Source organism: Rhipicephalus sanguineus, chromosome 4, assembly GCF_013339695.2.
Source record: "Rhipicephalus sanguineus isolate Rsan-2018 chromosome 4, BIME_Rsan_1.4, whole genome shotgun sequence".
NCBI lineage: Eukaryota > Metazoa > Arthropoda > Arachnida > Ixodida > Ixodidae > Rhipicephalus > Rhipicephalus sanguineus.
Genome location: NC_051179.1, coordinates 65,157,657 through 65,180,264, shown reverse-complemented (window position 1 = coordinate 65,180,264; position 22,608 = coordinate 65,157,657). Strand labels below are relative to the sequence as shown.

Genomic DNA, 22,608 nt, shown 5'->3' with positions numbered 1-22,608 from the left:
ATGTGATGTGACGACGTCATCGTGTGGCTTTACGTTGTGACGTCACAGTGACAAATTTCGGCGACCTGTGAAGTCGTGATGACGTCACCGGGTGACGTGATCACGCCATGATATTTTTTTGCATCAGTCGTGTTTACGCCGACAGTCACTCTTCACGTTTCATGAGACATCTAAGGCTTTCGCCTTAATGGTGTAGTAATACTGAAGCAGAGTTAATCGTGTAGAAGTTGTAACGCCGACCACGCCGAGAACACTGTCCTGTCAAACGTGTCCAGCACAGCACAGGCTTCATGCAGTGCACGAACTGTCATCGTGTGGGGGTTGCAAAAACACGACAGCAGCGTGCCCGTCGATAGCTCAGTTGGTAGAGCGGTGGACTGTAGAGGTTGCTTGCTATTGACATCCATAGGTCGCTGGTTCGAATCCGGCTCGACGGAGTAACTTCTTTTAAAATTTTGTTCTCGCTCATGAGACACGAGAGAGAGAGCAGAGCAGAAAAGTGACCTTAGTGGGCATGTGGCAAATCTGCCACCAAGAGATTTGCTTGCTGAATAAAAAAGCAACAACAAGGATGAAAAAAATTAAGCATGAGCTTGATGAATTGTTTTAGCAAGCCGCTTATTGAATAAAGAACACATTGTTATTTCGTGTAGTTTTCATTATTAACTTTCTTATATTTTCAGGAAAGCTCGAAGATTCCTCAAGTTCTGGTTCAATGTTGTAAAGGAATTTTACTTAAGGAAAAGATGCTGAGCAATTACAACGTGATCAAAAATGCGAGGTGGAAAGGAGTGAGGGGAAAGGCATGCAAAATTTGCGAACACTTTATTTTGAAGACATTAGTAAAAGTATCTTTTTTCTTTATGCTATGCACTTTTTCAAGCTATTTTGACCTAACCGGTTCGTTGCAGAACAAAAAAGAAAGGCTAAACTGTTTTTTAGTTAAATTTTGTTGTTGCACATGCCAAAACGACAACCTTGCGTCATACACAACGTGATGGATAGGGTGGTCTGGATTATTTCGGTTTACTTAACGTGCACCCTAAGAAGTACAAGCGCGTTCCTTTCTGTCATTTCCCACTTAGTTTTCTTCAAAATGAGCCATCCGCCGCCGACATGGAACCCGCTACTTCCAGCTCGACAAGGCGATTAAGCTGCAATTCCGCATTCCAGCTATTTATTATAAGAAAATAAATAGAAAAAAATTCGACGCCCAACGTGGGGCTCGAACCCATGATCCTGAGATTAAGAGTCTCATGCTCTACCGACTGAGCTAGCCGGGCGACAGTTGCTCATCCGTTTTTTTTTTCTTTATTACCTGTTTTCAGACACGAATTCCATCACAATAATATAACAATTCCATCACATCATAAATAACAACAAATGGTGTCCGTCCTACTGGACAGACATCAATTTTTAAATTCCCTGAGCACTGTCAAGGGTTTCACCCTCGACAACCACTCAGGTACCGACTCCTGCGTTTTCTGCAATTCAACAAATTTCGACATGCACTCTCGAAAGTACATTATTGCGGGCCTTGCATCTGAATCGCGGTGAAATCCCGCCATACGGACCCGCCATGGACAGTGGAGGCCGGTTAACATTATTAGGTCTAACGGCGATCCATCCTCATTACCTACTGGGAGAAACCTGATACCGTATGGATCTAACGGGAATTCCTTCTTGATTGTCCTCTGTAGTACATCCCAAAAGTACACGCCCTCCCAGCAATGTAAAAAAACATGGTCAATAGTTGCTGGCTTATTACAGATAAGGCAGTCGAGCCCCAAGGTAAGAAAAAAGCACGCTCCTCAATGAATACCTTGGCATGGAATGTGCCTGTGTGAAGCTTAAAAAAGAAGGACTTCGTGGAAGGTGCCACTTGCATTCTTTTAACCCTATTTAGCACGTCCTGCCCTTGGCCTCTACTGTGCATGGCCCTGTACAGAGGGACGGGTAAAATTGCATCACACACATCTTTGTACAGCTTCTTAGGTGTCACTGAGAACAGATACTCATTAGAAAATCTAACAGACAAAAAGCGAATACTTATAACCACCTCCTTGAGACATCCGCAGACTGCGTCATTCATGTGATCTGTACCAACTACATATCCAGGTAGAGCCCTCATCAGCCTCAGTTAGCACACCGTGCGCAGAAAAGGGTCACTCACATTACAGAAGAAGAAGAAGAACCTGTTTATGATTTGCCGAATGAAAAGATGTGGCAGTCCCAGACCTCCTTTCTTTACTCGTCTAAACAGATTGGTTCGACTGCATCGTTCCTAACTAGAGGCCCACACGAAAACTGCGAAGACAGGTTGAAATTTCTGTATATTTGCCCGTGAACAATGCAATACCTGCATCTCGTGCCACAGTTTCGACGCGAAGAATAAATTGCAAACCGTAGCTCTTGAGAACATTGATAGGTGATTACCCTTCGTCCTATTCGCTTTCAACTGAATCGCTCTTGCCTGTTCTTGCCAATAGTTATCATTGTCTTTGTATAGTATTCGAGCAGTACACATTTGGCAGGTATCCGTACGAACAACATCTAATCTCTAGGCATGTGTTATGCTTTCCTGCTTCAGCTGTAAATGAAACGAGCCTTCGCATTGTATTTTTCACACTATTTCTCTTGTAGATTTTCCACCACGTGGCTAAAACTCATTGTGTCGCACCATTATAGGCGAGCTTCGAAAGCGCATCGTACCTCAAAGCAAACGTCGAGAGCATGGCATCGTGCTAGCAGCACCGACTGCTTATCCCCAGTGCGCTAACACTAGCAGTAAGTATCAGTGCGTTCAAGCCAACGAGAAAACCACCGTTAGGGTAATTTCAAGGCGTATTGCCATGGTTTTGTTTGTTTCTTTCCTCAAAATTATGACACATACTGCTGTGGGGTATTGGCCAAGACTTCGTTTCGTAACTTCTCTCTGATAATTTCAGGAATGCATATTAGCGGAGTCCTTCAATGCTCTGAAACTTACAAAAGCGTTGAAGGACTCTGGTATTAGTTTAAAAAAAACTAAATATAAGAAAAAAAGATTCAAAGAAAAATAGAGGAAATGACAGGTAATGTATTGAAAACTTGTGCAATTTCGAGCAGACCGGACAGCTGTATTCCTCTGAGCAGAACAATTTGGAATTGATTTCAATTTAGACTGTTAGGTGCCATGGTTTCCTTAGCGAAATCGTCCACCTTCTTGTTCCACGATGGGTCATACCCCCTACGTGGAATGGTCGAAAAAGCAGCTTGCTTTACAGTTGTTCTTCGCGAGTTCGTAGTCGCAATATTCTACATTGTAAAATCTTATTCTCGACTTCTTTTTCGGAAGCGAGGCTGAGGTGTGCGTTATATTAATTTACAGTAGCTACAGCACCCGCGGAATCATCATTTTAAAAAAATTGGGGGGGAGGGCGCACTGTATTGTTCAAAATACAGAGTATGCGTACGCACCTAAAACACTACTTGGCAAGGGTCTTGTACAAAGAGCAGCGCAGCAGGGACGGGAACACAAAGCGTATAAAGTACACAGCACATGCTCTGAACAACTGACATTTTTATCGCCATTAGGAAAGATTACGTGCATGAAAGCTAGTCTATGCATCTGAAGTAGGAAACAGATTTCGCCTGAATTTTCGATGATGTGCGAATACATATATATGTCACTTTTGTGCTTATTGCAATTGAAACTCAGCGCTCGTCCTGCTTTCATGTGTATCTCGTTCTTGTCTTGTTCGCAATGCAGAATTTCTTTTCTATAAACCGACTAGCCAATTCCAAGATCCTTCCATACTGCATCGTCTACTTTGAACGTACTGTCTTACGTCAACGTCCAGCAGTTACGTTTTTATGGAAGGCAGATCAATAAGATCTGACCTCGTCAATGCTAGACGGTGTAACGATGTTCTTCTGTATATACACAGTCCAGTCCGTATAATTTTAACATTATTGGTCCGGTCTCTCAATGGGCAGATCGAAAATACAACCTGTACTTACTGTTTTGTTTTTTATAAGTTTAGTTTTGTATGCCATTTTGTCATTTATATAAATACATGTTTTATTTTAATTATATCAAAATCACAAACGTGCTTTGAAATAAAATAAAAAAGAAACAAGCATGGGCCACGGTGCCTGGTCAGGGAGCCTAGCCAAACAGCACTGAGCAGCCAATAGCAGAAATGTACGCTGGCAATGTTGCTTTCTAAGACTTGCTCGTAGGTAGGCTCTAGCATATTTCGAGCTAATGTATCATTCGGGCTAAACCACCAAACGAAGATGCTAACACATATTTGTTATAAGTACATCTTTTCTTTAACTGCAGCTCCATCTCCCATCGTGTATACCCGTTCCAGCGATTTACTCCTGGAACCTTTCTTGTAAAACAACTTTATGTTCACTGGTGATTTCTTTTTTAAGAATACAATCATAGTCGAACAATCACGCACATATTTCATTGTCAACGGCTTCCACCAGATTTTCTACATAAATAAATAATGTGAAATGATGGAGGATTCTTTATATACTTTGCATTTTAAAGCCCAGCATAACAAGCATTTGCGGCATGTCAGAAGCAACCATCAGGGTTCCAGAAACCTTGTGCTCTGCAGTGGCTTTTGAAACGAAAAACAGCTTTCACTTTTGCACTTGGTTTCTGCTCGTTGGAAGGGTTTGAGATTTCAGAGTTGGTTCTACGGATAGCGCGCAATACCTGTCAAGCAATTCAAATATGTATATCTCAAGGGGAGGCACTTGCAAGGGGTGTTTGCCCGCAGCCTGAACCCAAGTTGGGTCAGGACTCCCATGACCCGCCATTATTTACGCCACTGGTAAGATTATACTTTTGCCACAACAACCACGTATTCTTATTGTATTCCGTTAGAAGAAGAGCTGAAACTGCTGAAACCACTACATACGTTGCCACCAAAAGTCCCATCTAAAAAAATTTTTTTAAGGAATCATGTACAAAAAAACAGCATAAACGTTCGAAAGACCTAAATTCAGCGAGACAGCAAAATAGACACAAAACAATGTGGACACCAGAGAGATAATGGTAATTCTAAGACGAGTGCCATTGTAGAGAAATTGTGATGCAAGCCGCACGGAGTCCATTGTTAATTCAAAAGCACAGCGCCTACTTCAGCGTACAACGCAACGCACGGCCTGTGCCGGTGTAGCGGTAGGAAAAAAACGTGCTCGGATTCATCACCGTCGATAGCTCAGTTGGTAGAGCGGTGGACATATATAGGTCGCTGGTTCGAATACGGCTCGACGGAGAAACTATTTTTTTTATTTCTGTCTTGCCCATCTAGCCTTATCAAAACGTAGGCTTTTGTCGTAGCACTAAGAGGGGAAGAATGGAAATGTTCTTAAAGGGCGAGCGATAAATGCATGGCGAAGAAATTTGCTGCGTAAGAGAAACGGTAAATAGAAAAAAAAAACACAATCTCCCGCTAAAGGGGACCATGAGGCGATGCGAAGCGGTGTTTCGGCATGTAGAACCCGCGTTTCAGAGGTGGAGTGGTGAGGGGGAAAGGGGAGAGGGCAGTGGACAAGGGCGATGGGAAAGCGAAAGGGAAGGGGGAAGGGGGAGGAGAGGAGAGAGGGGAGTGGAGAGGAGGTAATGAGAGGGGGATGGGAAAGGGAAAGAGGAGGGGGAAAGGGGAGGGGAGGAGAGGAGAGACGGAAGTGGAGAGGGATTGCGCATGCGCAGTAAGGGTGGTCACGCCGCACACCACCACCACCACCACCACCACCGGATTGAACTCCGCTATAAGATGCTTCACATCTAAAATCGTACTGTAAATGTGAAGAGTCGTTGACTTCTGAAACCGTCCCTCTGAAACTTGAAAAGCATTCCTTTGAATGAGCACATTTAATTTGTTCACGCTGGCGTTCCTTGAAACTCCGGTCACATTAGTTTGGTGAAGAAGTACTGGTGAACAATGAAAAAAAGAACAAAGGAAATCTTGAAAAGAAAGCTTTCCCTTTTTTTTCCAAATTGCGGCCCCGAAGCTTCAGCATCTACACCAAATACGACGTCACGTGTTTTGTTTGCTTCTTTGCGCCTTTGATACGTCGTGCCATTTTGGGCCCCCCACACGCGGTAGTACGCGATACCGAAACTACCACTGAGTCGCGACCGCGTGAGCGAAGCAGTGCGCCGGGCGAAGCGCAGTTCGGCGAAAACGGAACTTTTGAACCACACGCGCCGTTCCCCATTGCAACGCCAAAGAGGTTCTTTTTTCCATGAATCAAACAGAAACCAACAAGCAGCATTTTTTACGCCTCTTGATGCACGGAAGGTTCTTTTTCTTTATTGGAGCTAGTTTGATTACTAGTGATTAATTGTAGTCGGACTCTCACACGTCATCGGGATCACTTCCAAAATGTCCCACTCGTGGCGCTCATCGTGTGATACATTTAGCTTAATTTCTCGCTAAGTAGGGCACTGCTGTTGATAATATTGCCGTTTTAGACGTTGTCATACATTGAGCTTTCACTATGACATAAATTGTTATTTGCCTTTAGTGTCCCTTTAACTAAAAGTCGTTGCTATGGTGCCTATAGACGGTCAAGCAATCTCGATGGCATCGTTCAGGTTAACCGGCATTTTTTGTTCGGGGTTTATATGGTGTCTATTGTACAAACATTATCGGCTTCTCAGTTCCTCCGTGGTACAGGAATGGACGTGGTCAACCGTGTGTGGGATTGACGCTGAGTGGGTGGCAAGTTGTACGTCTTGCTTAAGTTGAAATTTATCCTCGCCTATAGTGCTCCCTCGTGTTTTTAGATGCATATCATATATGGCCTTGCATTTTTGGATATAGCATGACGGCATTCAGATTCTATGTCGCACTTGATGAGTAATGCACTTGCCGACAGTTGCAGGCCACTTTTGCGAAGCTTCGGAAAACGACGTTCATCCCCCTTGTTTTCAAACGTTATTCTCCATTCCGTGATGCTTCATGCAGGGTTAATTGCGCTGCTCCTTTACATTAACGACAGCAACTGCGCTTCCAACGGAGTGCTTCTCGTTCGCCAGAATGGCGCAACTCTGAGAGGATATATTGAAATACGTGGCGTCATAATAATAGCATTAATAATAATTGCGGAGGTTTTACGTGCCAAAACCACCATTTGATTATGCGACGCGCTGCAATGGGGGACTCGGTTTAATTCCGACCACCTGGGCTTCGTTAACGTGCACCCAAATCAAAGCACACGAGTGTTTTTTGCATTTCGCCGCCTTACAAGGACGGCCACCGTGACCCGCAATCGGAGCCGCGCCCTCAATGTGACGCCATAATTAAATAAATGGGCTGACGAGGTATTGGAATGGAATTCAAGGGAAGTTTTCTCTTATGATTTGAAGTAAAATTTGTTTTTTTGAATCGCGCTAGTGTAAACATTTTTTAAAAGAAATGTTGTACCTGCGTTGAACTACCTTTCGTTTATAAGGATGCTTTCAGATGAACAATCTAGCATCTGTATAAAATTTTGTGGTCCTCTGAATTAAACAACTGGAACCTTTTTGTGTTCCGCTTTTCATTCAGCAAGTTCCTCGCCATTAGAAATCTACTCGCACAAAGAGACCATTTCTGTCTATCTGTTTTCCAATTTTCCAGCTCCGAGCAAAACAAAATCTTTTTAGAAGGCTCACATTCAATTTAAAAAAATTACTCCGTCGAGCCGGATTCGAACCAGCGACCTATGGATGCCCATAGCACGAAACCTCTACAGTCCACCGCTCTACCAACTGAGCTATCGACGGGGGATGCGATTGTCGATGCTTTCCTGTTAGCGCTACGCCAGCACAGGCCCTCCGTCGCATTGTATACGCAGGTACGCGGAAGTATGCGGCGTTACGCATAACAAGTTCGACTGGAGAACGACCTCGTTGCGGCTTGCGTCACAATTTCTATGTACGATTGAACCCGTTTCATGTTTGCCATTGTCATTACTTTCTCCAATTCACATTATTGTCTCTGTACCCTTGTCTCATAATCGTTCATTTACTATTTTAATATTACTTAATTTTTGTGTTTATGAGTAAGGCTGACAGTCGCTCAGGCGCAAAAGTTTTACCTTTTTTATTTTATTTATCGGTTTCACCTTTGTGCTCGCCTATCACTCCGCTGAACGCAGACTCAAGCAAATGCAAAGAGGCTGAAACAGAAGTCTATCAGTCAGAGTGTAACGCTGCGGGGCGAGTTGGGGCGAAGTTTAATGAAAGACTTGAAACGCAAGCTCAGAACGAGGAAAAAACGAGAGAAGACATGATAGTCGGCGCCCTATCCTGTCTTCTTTCGGCTTTTTTCCTCGTTCTCAGCTTGCGCCGAAAATCTTTCGTTAGTGTATCACTCACATCAGATGAATTCCTAAAACTCTTTAGTGCGCGCGTCTCTGCTGCTTTTTGCACTTTCTTCTTGACATTTCTTGTGTTCCAGTTTCGCTGGGAAGGCGTGTTCATTTTCTAGCAGCTTCTATTCAAACGTAAAGGAAAGAGATAGTCTGAGTTGCGCGCTCGAAGTAATTCTGCCGTCCTTCCAGCAGCTTAGTGAAATCAGGTGATCGCGCTAAGCTTGTAAGAAAGAGCGAGTGAGCTGGAGAAAGGTCGACTAGATTAGCGGCGATCTGCTACCCTCCATTGGAGGCAAGGGAATGCTGACAACTAAATAGAAAAAGAGGGAGAGAGCGAGGACTGCAGTCGCACAGGCTTCACGGCGGTGTACAGCCCGACTACAGCCAGTCTCTTAAGGAACACATTTTTTTAATGATTCTTCCCTCACCCCCCCCCCCCCCCCCCGCAAGAAAAAAAAAAAACTTACGGAAAACTTACCTAGAAAGAGAAGCTCAAAACGATACGAAAAGGAACTGTAATAATAATAATAACAACAATAATAATAATAATAATAAGAAGAAGAAGAAGAAGCAGAAGAACAAAAAGAAGAATTAGGCAGGTGCACCTAGTAATGCCAAAGGCCTACCGAGCAAAATGTTAAGCGCTACATTACAGGACTACCTGCGAAGAATGCAAGACAATGTCGTCAGTGCTACGGACGCATCGCAGAGAGAAGAAAAGAATGGCATCGGTATATACTACCCTATTCTCGACTGGTCGTTTTCCCTCCGCATTCCAGATTTTACACTCATCCTTATTGCAGAATTCTTAGCTGTAGTATTGGCGCTTCGTCAACTGACCACATCAATAAACTCCGCAGTAGTACTAACGGACACTTGATCCTTGTGTAGTGCGCTCAAGGCACCTTGTGCTTCGAATGTATTGAAAGAGTTCCAATCCCTAGTACCGGATCACTTAACCTATGTTCGCTTAGTATAGGAACCTGGTCATAGAGGCCTATCTCTAAGTGAAAAGGCTGATGCACTGGCGAAGGCCTCGTTAGAAGGATCAGCTATTAATATTCTCTCTACATCAGCTTTTATCGTATATAGCGGCTAAATTTCGGAGGCAAATGATGATGATGCGAGAATTATGGATATCGTCTCTAAGAAATTCCGCGAATTTTAGTCACCTATACATTCTGTCATCCTCGAGGCCTTGAAGTTATAATTACTAGGCTGCGCTGTCGCATACCATCAATGAGTTTTTATTTATACAGAGCTGGTTTGGCAGCATCCGTGTTTTGTTCTTATTGTAGGGAAGATGAAACAATACAACACTTTCTGATCTCTTGTCGAAGATTTTCCGCATCAAGAAAGAGATCTCTAGAAACACCGGTGCGCATCATTGGATTAGACTTAACACCTTCAAATTTACTATCCCTAGGTGCACTGACCCTTGGGCACAGCGACGGGAAAGTGTGCGAAGCTGTTCAAGATTTCGTACCACAGTCAGTGAGATTTACAAAATAACCACGGATCCGAAACTTCTTAGTGAACCAAAGTAGGCTCTGTTATATTTCCTTTTGTGTTATTAAAATAATTCCATTTCGCTTAGAATCGATTCGACCCACCTTTTCTTTTTAAAAAAATAATTCTGATTATTCAAATCTTATTAAACAAAAAGAAAAAGTATGCTCTTTTCTATATTTTAAATATTTTATCCAAGCAACCTCCGAAAAGGTCGGACCAAGCCCGTCGCCGGTCCCACCCGGCACATCGGCTTCCCAGTGCCCCGGCGCAGCCGGCAAGACCTCTTTCGGAGGCTGACCCACCCCGCTTCAGGGACATTCTCTCCACCTTTAACGAGATAACTAGCCACTACCAGATGAGCCGCAGGGCTTTCCTTTTGCCACATCGAAATCTCACGAGGCCCCAGGCCGCGACTCTCACGCTTCTGCGGACAAAGTCGTATCCCACACTCTCCGTCTTCAGTAGGTACACAGAGGTCTCCGCTCTGTGCCCCGACTGTGGGGCGGTTCGCGACTTTAAGCACATGCTCTGGGCGTGCCCCTCTTTGCAGCGCCACACAGATCACGGCTTGACGGAGGAAGCCCTTTCTACTTTCCTCACGAGCCACGACTGGTTTGATCAACTCCGGGCTGTCCAGAAGGCCCACGATGCGGCGGTGAGGCTTGGACTCCCTGTCCCAACGTGGGAGCGGCCCGCAGTCTTGCCCCTATAAAAACGGGGTGAATATTCTTCCGGACCCGAATAAAGTTATCTATCTATCTATCTATCTATCTATCTATCTATCTATCTATCTATCTATCTATCTATCTATCTATCTATCTATCTATCTATCTATCTATCTATCTATCTATCTATCTATCTATCTATCTATCTATCTATCTATCTATCTATCTATCTATCTATCTATCTACCAAGCAACCCGATTCTTGGCCAATCCCCCAGGGTGGGTGTGAGCCAAGAATTTTAGGATCTACATCGACTTTCACTAAACAATAAATGTGGCGCAAGCTCGCACCGATACCACGCAATGTCCAGTCAAATGTAACTATACGTATTGCACGTATAACAGGCTTTATGCAGCGCACTAGCTGTGGCGGTGTAGCGGTAGCAAGAAGGCATTGCAGAGTTATCCCCGTCGATAGCTCGGTTGGCAGAGAGGGGAACTGTAGAGGTTGCTTGCTATGGACATCCATAGGTCGCTGATTCGAATCCGGCTCGACGGAGTGTCCTCTTTTTTTTTTTATTTGCCCCTCCGCCTTTTGAATAGATAAGCTTTGTTCGAGACACGAAATCAGGGAGAGGTTAGAAATGTCCTTAATACAAAAGCGGCAAATGTGTTTCCGAAAAATTACTGCGTAAAAAAACTAAAATAAGGATGAATTCACAAATGCAGAGGCCCACCAACCTCTAGACAGGCACTAAACTGCCGCGCTTTTAAAGTTCATTTCCAACAAAATGATCAATCAGCTGGTTAACGGTGTATTATTTAGGCCCTCTTAATTTGGAAAAGGGATGCTGATTGTTACTTGAAACGTTGAAATATTTCCAAACGTTGTAAAAAAAATACTCGAAGTCGTGCGTCGAAACCGTAGAGCACTTGCACGTGAAGTGTGACGTCGCTGTACTTAATTGCATTGTTTTCACGGTATTGCGGTTGCGGCGAAGGAGGAGCTCTCCAGCTTGCTGCGCTGCTGTTGTCAGTAATGGAAAAGAATGGCGCAGCTAACACTGTTTCAATCCAACACGGAATGAAGACTGATTTAGTCCAAAACGATGAACGTTCCTTGCAGAAGCCTCACGAGAGGTATCGACAACTGCGCCGCCTGAGGGCCATTGAGGTCTATAAGCGTCTGAAGCTCGCTAATACACATCTGGCACCACATAATAATACGATAGAATACTATAAATTCATTATATATCTAATTAGAACGGAAACTTGGGCTAATTGGTGATTCATCATTGTGAAGGAAAAAACAGCGCTAAAAATGGACGAGGACTAAGGAAGACAACACGACGCAGCCCCTGTGTCGTGTTTTCTTCCTTAGTCCTCGTCCATTTTTAGCGCTGTTTTTTTCCTTCACTATTTATGTAAATTTAGAGAATTTTACGTCACTACTTCCAAGCTCTAACGAGCTGTTGGAATCGCGTGCAGAAAAAAAAATGCCACCTGAAGTTTTAAGTTCTGCTGTTTTCCGTGCCAGAACTGAAACAATTCGATTGAAGTTCAGGGGATGGATACGTGTAGTGATGAAAAATAGTAGAACAGGGAAGGTCACTGTTGCCAACGCTTCCACAATGGACTCGTCTTCGTCATGGCAGCAACCCGACGAAGACAAGTCCAATTGCAGAAAAGTCGGTTCCAGCGACGTTCCCTGCTCAACTATTTCTCATAGCAACCTGACTGTGAGACACAACATTGCTGTAAGGGGGCTCCCGAATAATTTTGAACAACCGGGTTCACTTAATGTGTCATAGTCCAGCCATAGTCGCAGCTTCGATGGCTTCTTTCTTGTTAGTAGTGGAAGAGCTCTGAATTTCTTAGTTTGTAACTACTTACAGGTAAATGTTTGGCGTGAGAAGAGCTTGCGTATGTAGGAATATTGACTTCGCGTAATCGATCTTTTGATTAATTTTACATTTTTCGACAAAAACATCCGTGCCTCATTAGATAAGTAGCCTTGTGATTGCTATGAATACACATATATTCGAGGTTTAGATGGCTAGATCAGAAACAAGTTAGGGTAAAATCTTGTCCCACTTGCGTGTCTTAAAGAAGAGAGCTGTGCTAAAGAATCCACATGGAATTGGCTCCAACAGCAGTGCTGCATTCGCTGCCTGGGTCATTACCCCCCACTGAACTCATGGTGCGCTAAATAGTCTCCGTTGTTAGATGTGAAGCATCTTATAGCGGAGTTCAATCCGGTGGTGGTGGTGGTGTGCGGCGTGACCACCCTTAATGTGCAAGCCCTCTCCACACACCTCCTCCCCCTCTCCACTTCCCATCTCCCCTTTCCCCTCATTTCCCTCTCCACTTTTCCTTTCCCCTCCTCTCCACATCACCTCTCCCTCCCCCTCTCTTCTCCCTTTCCCCCCTCCCTCCCCACTCTCCCCTTCCCCTCTCCACTATCCCTCTGAAACGCGGGCTCTACCGCTCTACATGCCGAAACGCGGCTTCGCATCGCCTCATGGTCCCCTTTATTTCTAAACACGCAACACCCCGAATTTGTGAAACTCCTGTCACGTGCGGCATGCTTCCCGCTATAGTTGCTGCTAGCACTCTACAAGCTTAGTTTAACCGCGTGAAACCATGGCATTTCATGCTTTGTGAAATATTCAGCGAACTGGCGTAGAGTTGCAAATGAAACGATGAAATTCCATTTGATGACTGCCGAACACATGTCTAAAGATCGTAGTCCTGCATATTCTTCGTAGCTTCGTAGCTCACAACAGACGAAGAGGTTCTGGCATCGTGCCAGCAGCTCTCACCGTCGAGAATCTCGCGTTTCGTAGCATTCGTCCTGGCGTTACAGCAAAGGAGAGAAGCGTCGCCCGTGGCAGTTTCAACAGACATTGGCATACTTTCCTCCGCGCAGTCTTATGCACGGTATGATCTTATTTCGAACCTCTATTTTCCTCTCTGAAACGAATTGGGGCAGCTACGCATCAGTGGTGCGAAGACTGAGGCAACTGCGTTGCTGGTTTCGTTCCCCCCCTCCCTCACTCTTACTTCTCTTTTTCACCGCTTGCTATACTATTGGCCACGAGATCAACCTATAGGTGGCAGTACCGTAGCTGCGTTAGTGTGGATACGTCGCCCGTGCGCTGTGTGGAAGTGCACGGGATACCTCCTTGTTTCTACCCCGTAGCGGTTTCGTTTCCGTGTGCTAAAGACGAAAAGCCAGGCCCCTAAGCCACCAACGGACACTCGTGCTTGCGTTCTCCTCTGCTAGCAGATGCTCGCGTTCCCTGTGTTTTCACCTCGCACGCTAAGGAAGGGCATTCGGATAAGTGGACAGGCCAGCCGACGAGCGCGTTCGCCGTAGGCGCGTGCACAACTGCAACGCCACAACTAAGTTTCGACCTCTGAGTGGTTTAGGGGCCCATGAAGGGCCTCTAAACTATCCAATACGTCGAAATATAGTTGTGGCGTCGCAGTTGTCCACGAGCCTACAGCGAACGCTAACAGAGTTACACGCGTTTGCTCGTTTCGCTCTTTTCTTCACTCCGCTGCGTTCGAAGGCTCGTCTGTCCACCTCTCCGAATGCCCTTCCTCAGCGCCCAAAGTGAAAACGCAAGGAGCTCGCGCATCTGCTAAGAGAAAACAGGCTCTTTTTCACCCACTGACGGCGTCTGTGTCTCGCGACGTCACCTAATCGAACAGGTGACGTCACGACGGCCGTTGTGGATAGCAGAAAGGCACGGAGACGAGCACGCAAGCGTCTGTGTGTGGTTTAGGGGCCCTTTAACAACTGAAGGCAGATGGCATATCTTTCTTTGCAATCAGGCATACAGCATATAGCTCAGTATTCGTTTTAATTAAGAAAACCACAAAACAAACATCAAAACCGCATGCTGGATGATACAATGGGAGCACCCTTCCACGCGTTCCCGGAAAAGGTTAGGTTGCAGCTGCTATGCACTTCACACGAGGGCTTCGAATGACATCAAACGGCCCTTCCTTCTGCCCGCGTGTGTTTTCCGCTTTGATATATAAAAGGGAGATAAGCTAAAAGAAGACTCGTCTAGCAACTCATTCAGTTCATTCTAAGACTGTCATGGGTATAACACGGAAATTAAGGACACCAGAAGTGCAGCGTGAATACAATGCCTTGCGAAAGGAACACATTCGTCTTGCTGAAATCGGTCGCGGAACGAATCACGGCCTACTACAGCGACCACAGAGAGAGTATCACTACCGTTACACTAAAGTAAATAAGAAATGTTCCACGCATATCCACGAAGTGAATGATGATGAGTGGGCGAACCACTAGAGATCGTTCGGTAACCGTGAATCTCCTGTGACATTGCCCACTCGCGCATGCAAATGAGTGACAACGTGTGTGTACAGTTATATACAATGCGTTTTAGTGATCGTAACTCGCATGTCGTTTTCAGTTATGGACTCCGTTTTTCCTTCATTATTACTGCTTTGTCGTCCGTGAAATGCAGATCCAATGGTTCTTCGATTGGGTTTAGCATGAAGTTGTCAAAGACGAGGTCGCGCGGCGCCGCGCCCGAGAACGGTATATTTTGGGACCATGTGCGCGCTACGCGCGCTCTATACACGGTTTTGCGCATGTTGTCACCTGTTAATCGATGCGCTTGTTCTCGAGCAGCTTTCGAGCGAGGCTGCGCCGAGTGCGGTCTATATTTAAACCCTATGCGCGCTACGCTCGCTCTGTAGACGGTTTATGCACAGCTGTTTTGCACCTGCGCTTCGACTGTAGACTACGGCGGACGAACGGAAATTGTCAGGTCTTACGGTGCTTCGCCCCTAAAAATTACCCCCCCCCCCCGACACCACCCCATCAGCATGTGTTCTGTTTGATACAGCTTCGCTGGACATTCACGTTCGCTGGGCGGGATGGCGGACATTTTTTTAGGCTGTAATCAGTTATACGTAATAGGCGTGAGAAGTTATAAGAAGTTATAGGCGTGAAAATAGCATGCGTATTTAGGAATATTAACTTTGCGCATTTTGTTAACGTTACCATTTTCGACAAAAACTTGCGTGCCTGATTAGAAAAGTTACCTTGTGATTGACATGGATGCGAATGTATTCTTAATTTAGATAGCTCGATATAAAATATGAAGTAGCGCCAACTGCGTCCCTTCGCCTCTGCCTCCTCTCCAGCAGCTGCAGCAACGCCTCTAGGGTGTCCTCCGGGAAGCTACAGATTTTACCCGCTGTAGTGAAAACCTCTTCTTTCTGCTCTTTTACCGGTGGTTGGTGCCACTGGCACAGCAGGTCGGCATCCTGAAGCATCCAGAACCACCGTACGAACGGACTCAAGCGCGGTCGACCGGCACTTATCGCGCACTTATCTAACTGCAGTAGACAAAAACAGCTGGCAAGTTTCATAGCGTTACATCTCTTCCTTCAGAAGTTATGATACTGTACTTTAGAAAGTACGCTGGGCTCTTGCGATAGCAATGCAAGGTGGCTCGGCACACGAATAGCCAGCATTCTTGGGCCTTGCCATACTAATACAAAAATTGTTTTGGCACATGCAACTTGTCCAAGCAGCGACGCATCATGCAAAGCGTTGCACCATACTTTTCGCAGCATCATTTCTATTTATCACAGACAGTGCACTTCAACCGTTTTTCAATCTTCTTGTGAAATGCCCATATGGATGGAGTATTAATGAGAACTAACAGACAATAATGCCAAGGAAAGTATAGGGGATGTTTTTAGTAGTAAATGTAAGGTAAATGTGAAGAAAGAAAAGTGGACGAAAAGATAGCTTGCCGCGGGCAGGGACCGAACCTGCGACCTTCGAATAACGCGTCCGATGCTCTACCAACTGAGCTACCGCGGCGGCCATCCCCCCGTCCACTTTATAGGGTATATATGTACATTTAAACGTGGGAGCGTCAGTCAGCGCCGCCAGTAGCCATGACGGCGAGTGTGGAACACTCTTTTTCTGCCTGTTGGCGTCACGTAGCACGTGAACTTATTACGAGCTGGCAGCTGACCTATAGTCCCTCGCATACTACCTGAAAGCATCAAGTCTGCCAGAGCAGGTTCGGTCCCTGCCCGCGGCAAGCTATCTTTTCGTCCACTTTTCTTTCTTCACATTTACCTTACATTTACTACTAAAAACATCCCCTATACTTTCCTTGGCATTATTGTCTGTTAGTTCTCATTAATATTGTGTATAACAAAGAAAACGAGCCCTTGAAATTAACACTTCTTTCCTTCATTCATAGCGAGGGCCTCGTTCTGGCAGACTTGATGCTTTCAGGTAGTATGCGAGGGACTATAGGTCAGCTGCCAGCTCGTAATAAGTTCACGTGCTACGTGACGCCAACAGGCAGAAAAAGAGTGTTCCACACTCGCCGTCATGGCTACTGGCGGCGCTGACTGACGCTCCCACGTTTAAATGTACATATATACCCTATAAAGTGGACGGGGGGATGGCCGCCGCGGTAGCTCAGTTGGTAGAGCATCGGACGCGTTATTCGAAGGTCGCAGGTTCGGTCCCTGCCCGCGGCAAGCTATCTTTTCGTCCACTTTTCTTTCTTCACATTTACCTTACATTTACTACTAAAAACATCCCCTATACTTTCCTTGGCATTATTGTCTGTTAGTTCTCATTAATATTGTGTATAACAAAGAAAACGAGCCCTTGAAATTAACACTTCTTTCCTTCATTCATAGCGAGGGCCTCGTTCTGGCAGACTTGATGCTTTCAGGTAGTATGCGAGAGACTATAGGTCAGCTGCCAGCTCGTAATAAGTTCACGTGCTACGTGACGCCAACAGGCAGAAAAAGAGTGTTCCACACTCGCCGTCATGGCTACTGGCGGCGCTGACTGACGCTCCCACGTTTAAATGTACATATATACCCTATAAAGTGGACGGGGGGATGGCCGCCGCGGTAGCTCAGTTGGTAGAGCATCGGACGCGTTATTCGAAGGTCGCAGGTTCGGTCCCTGCCCGCGGCAAGCTATCTTTTCGTCCACTTTTCTTTCTTCACATTTACCTTACATTTACTACTAAAAACATCCCCTATACTTTCCTTGGCATTATTGTCCGTTAGTTCTCATTAATATTGTGTATAACAAAGAAAACGAGCCCTTGAAATTAACACTTCTTTCCTTCATATGGATGGAGGGGACTGGCAGGCACACTGGACACGGAAGACCTATTGATAGTTCTATTGTGTACACGGCACAGGTAGGGTCTTGCAAGTGTGCAGGTGAATGACAGCAGTCGACTCATAGAGGGTCTGCTAACCTCCAGTAGGTTGGCAGATCCTCTATGCATTCAGTGCAGCAATGTTGATGATCTGTGTAAATAGGTGCTTCCATCTCATTTTCCCACGAATGAAAATTCTGAAGTTATACGCAGCTTGATTGTGGAGGTGAATCTCTCCCATGCCAATATTCCTCTAGCTGCTGACGATGTTTCGTGATGGCGCTACGTTTTTCTTTTGAGTTGATGATCATCTGCCTACAGAGCGTAGTGGCTCGACTGTGTCATAGTTCATCGCCATAGCAACTATGCTATTGTCTTTGCCCTTTACGAAAAGAAACTCGTTTCCCGGATCGAAACAGAAGCAGTCTTCCCGATTTCTTTCGTTCCATCAGGCAGAAGGCATTCATTTGCGCAGCCGTCTTCCCCCTCCTCCTCAGCCGTTTGGGAGTGACAATTACTTCCCCAAGAGGCTCTCGTATATCTCTGCCGGCATCTGTTGCAGTCTCCCGAGTCTCAAATGACCGTAAAAACGGCATTCTTCTGAAGAAAATACCTGGTTTGATCTCTGAGGCAACCTACAACGCAATGCACATGTAAGATCTCACAAAGGCCCAGTGTACTATAAAAAGTACACCAACATTTGATTACCCCTCAGAGCAAAACAGTGCACTACAGCTGATTCTTGCGCTTCGCCGTGATTATATTGCTCCTTTTGAAGCACAACCAATCTGTTTTTTTAATATATACAGTGTGAAACCTTAAATTATTTAAGAAAGTGTAGTAGTCGTCACATGCGTTCGACTGGCGCTCGTTTTTCAAAAGTTTAACAACTCGTAGCACAGAAAAAATTGACCTGAGTCAATATGTTCCATTAGGAGTGTCTTGCTGCAACCTTTAGCATCAAAAATGCTAATCAGAAAAATTAGAATATTGGATAGTGTATTTTCTATTCCAAAAAAACGAAGTGTACATTGTAAAGTACGCTGGGCGCTAATGGGTTAATAGGCAGAGAGATGGACCGTGAATTTATATATTTTTTGTATAATAACATAGATTTAATCAGTGTGGATAAGGTATTAAGCCAACGTGAAACAAGGAAGTTTTTTTTTTCTTTTTTTTCTTCGAGCCTAGTGGCAGACATGTCACCGCCCCGTTATAAAGGGGACGCTCATAGCATCCATCCATCCCCCCATCCAGCACTTTTGCGTACTAAAAGATCATGTACCGTAAAATGTTATGCTGTCGGACACCATGAAAAGACGCCACTTGCTTCGGTATACATTACATTGCCGTATTTATCGCTATTAGGTGCTAGCTCGCCAGGTTCTTAACCTGGGGCGAATTTCCGCGCCGTAACCTGCATCCATCCATTCAAAGCGTCGTGGAACGCGAAGAGGAACGCTACCCGACTCGTGTGTTCCCTTTAGCTTGGCCATTAATTCTCACAGGGCGAGCGGGCAACGCGGTCGACAGCCAGGTGAGCGTCGGACAGCTTATATTTAGGGTCACTTTGTCGTACGCGTCTAGTGAGCGGTTTTCAAATTAAAAGAACATTAGGAGCGTTGCGCCTGCAAGTGTCGACAATGGAGAATCAGACGCTCTTAGATTTTTCTTGTACATAGACTTCATCAATATGTATATATAATTGTAAATTGTGTGTATAGTTCATCAAGATTGTAAATTAATCAAACCTTTTGTATATATGTATATATAACAACGTGTGTCACGTGTTCGTATGATGGTACAGGACTTGTACGGAAGATTCACGGGTTTTTCCGATCTTCTCCGAGCCAGCTCCTCAATCATCATTCACTTCATGGATATGGCGTGATTTTTTTTTTATACCCTTTATTTCGCGGACTTTTCCAACAGCGTCACTAAGAACTCCAGCGCCCTCGAGCGCTCTAGCGGAAGAATTGCACAAGCCTCTCTTTCCGGCCAAGAGCCATGCTCTGCGAGCTTCTCAGCTCACTTAACTTCAACTGCAATCTACAAAGCGCACGAGTGAGGAGGTGCCTGTACACTGACATGAATGGCGCTACTTTAGTTATTTTTCAGGGACTTTATGCCACTACCGGATACTTTCCACTGTTAGCGGGACGGCGTAGGGCTCTCCCATAGTAGAGTACACAGTACGCTAAATCGTCCACCGTTTGTAATAACTTACGTAATAACTTGTTTAGGGACACCACGCCGCTCTCCCATAGTAGGAAGTCATAGGGCGCAATATAGTCTCCATTTTTTCTAAACGCGCAACGCCACGAATCTCTAAGGCAGATGTCTTTTGTTGAGGGGTTAAGCGACCGTTTGCATACGGGTATGCGGTAAGTAAACAGGTCTCTCACGGTAAACATGCAGCCTGATACATATTTATCGCGGTGTCGGAGCAGTGATACCTCACCCATTAGCTCAGAGTCTGTGCCTCATCTTTCTGTTCTCTGTCCTTGTGAAGTGCGCGCTGTATTAGAGTTTTCCCGGTACAATCCCAGAAAACGACTAAATGCATGCATTTGACCTTCCACCTCAGCCTAGCTCAATTTCCTCCACTTTATCCTCGCACTTGCGTCTCCGTTGCAACGGACATGCGCAGTGTTGGTTTCTTCTCCTCCCCCGCTCATCCCTGTCCATCCAGGGTTGCGGATGGGGTCTAGTTTGCGCCAAATTGACTACTGTTTGACCAGCTTTGGCGGCGAAAATTTCTGGTTGGCTGCGAGGCTACTTTATGGCTACTTTTAAACTTCTAAGCTGACGCATTAAGTAACCATTTTTTCTCATTATATTCACCTTTCTCAGAATCAGAAAGGTGAAAAATTTCGCGAAAAGCGCGCCTCAAAAGGAACAAATTTTCAAAAAAGGACAGCCACATAACATATCGCAATGCCAAAATGCCACAGTTAATAAAAATCGCAGCGCCTTTTAACGCGCACACCGCGTCTAGAATTCAGCTCATATATAGGGAAATAAACCGCGCAGTGCAGCCAAGGTATGACTGCCCGTGTGTTACCTATGTATAAGCAATACCAACAAGTCCGAATTTCTGTTTACGTGAAGAATGTTGCCCTTCATTCGATTCTTCCGGGCAGGAGTACAAGTCTGCGAGGCATGTGACGTGGTCGAAAACCCCGGATTGTGTTGCGCCACATCGTTGTCTTAACGACGGAGGAAAATGAGCACTCGAGTGATTCTAAATCTGGATGAGATCATAATACAACCAAAGCACTGACCTATAACATTACCGCGTGGCGGGTAGGCTTTTGAAGAATTAAGAGCTGACTGCCAATAATTTATTGCTATAGATGTGGTATCCTTATGGTTAGACCCACCCCGTTTACCCCGAGCGGAAGTGATGTTACCGATATATACGTAATCTCAACTGAATATTTGAGTTACACATATGACTTCAGGAGAGCACGACATCTCATTCGTGAAATGTGCACCTCCACCAGTCATCGATTGCAGTGTTTGTGTGCAACAGGGTAAAACTATATCATTATGTTCCCGTGCTATATCCGCCAATAGCACTCCGCTTGACTGGTTGAAATATTCCGGGTCGTGCCCACTGCGCCTGTTACACGACGCGAAGATTACCGCAAAAACTCTCCTTCGAGTTGATGTACCTAACAGTGCGTTGATGAGCCGAGCAAAAGTGTCTTCGGAAGAGCTGGACAGTGTACCGCCTGGAGTGGAGTGTCCCGTTCCGATTGTCCTGGCGCGACCAGTCCAATCACTACGAGAGGGCTCAAGGCGAATTCGGAATAAAACAAAATGGATAGGAGGAAGGGCGGAGAAAGGGAGAAGGCAGGGAGGTTAACAAGGAAGACTTCCGGTTGGCTACCCTACACTGGGGATCAGGGAATCGGAGAAGAAAAATTAGTAATAGAGAGGATGAAAGAAAAACAAGGAGAGGGGCAGTGAATTCACTGCAGCGTGCGGGTGTGCACCGCAAGTCAGAGGCATTCGCACAAGCCCGTCGTCCTCAAAAAGCCCAAGCGTGCTTTCAATCCCTTGTGGGCCGTCTAGAGAAGGGGAATTTCGCGACTGAAACTTTCTGTTCTAGGTGGAAACGTTAATTTCAATGTCCATGGTTTCTCCTTTAAGTGGCCGATCATCCACTCGCCGCAGTGCGTTGGGAAGTACTTGTCTCTCCGAGGCGAATCGAGGACAGTGGCACAGCAAGTGTTCGATGTTTTCTTCGGTGCCGCAAACATCACCTGCCGCACTGCCAATCATTCAGATTAATGTTGTATATGCCTTCGTGAAAGTAGCTCCCAACCAAAGGCGATAGAGTAGCGTTATACCGGCTCTGTGGCATGTCCTTGTATTTGCCTACAATGCGTACAATCATTCTCTTTATCTTTTCATCTTTCTAGTCCGCATTTCCTCATACGCAGTGTTTGGTAACTAGCCGACGCTCTTCAAGTTGGCTTTTTTACTACTTCCTTACTACAGTATTCTCTCTCTCTTCAGCCTGGTAGGAGCGAGTGAAACAACTTCCCTAAGCCACATGAAAGACGTCAGTGTTGCACCGGTCAGTTTGCTCCTTGTGTAAAAGTAGAATAGCTCATGAGATAATCAGTTGTCTGCAGTGAATATACAGCTAAATAAAGTGTGGTTATCGAGAATGATAGACATAAAAAGCAGTTGAGACATACGGCAGAACAGTACGGCTTATCTCGAATAAGACGACAGGAATACAAGCACAAGACAGCGTGAATAGGGGCAAAAAATTAAGGTCACACGATCCCCTATGCACTTGCCCAAGAAGACTCGAGCACGACAGTCATCTTCTTTTTCTTCTCAGTCGAG

The 22,608-nt window shown here is 45.3% G+C and overlaps 3 non-coding genes across 3 annotated transcripts; 1 reads left to right on the top strand and 2 right to left on the bottom strand.

Moving 5' to 3' along the window:
- The first annotated feature begins 346 nt into the window (after window positions 1-346).
- Trnay-gua (transfer RNA tyrosine (anticodon GUA)) lies at window positions 347-437 on the top strand. The gene is given in 2 exon segments: window positions 347-383; window positions 402-437. It is a non-coding gene; the product is annotated as a tRNA-Tyr (tRNA).
- A 773-nt stretch (window positions 438-1,210) lies between these two features.
- Trnak-cuu (transfer RNA lysine (anticodon CUU)) lies at window positions 1,211-1,283 on the bottom strand. The gene has a single exon. It is a non-coding gene; the product is annotated as a tRNA-Lys (tRNA).
- Window positions 1,284-7,686: 6,403 nt separating this feature from the next.
- On the bottom strand, window positions 7,687-7,777 carry Trnay-gua (transfer RNA tyrosine (anticodon GUA)). Its single transcript is given in 2 exon segments — window positions 7,687-7,722; window positions 7,741-7,777. It is a non-coding gene; the product is annotated as a tRNA-Tyr (tRNA).
- Window positions 7,778-22,608: the final 14,831 nt, after the last annotated feature.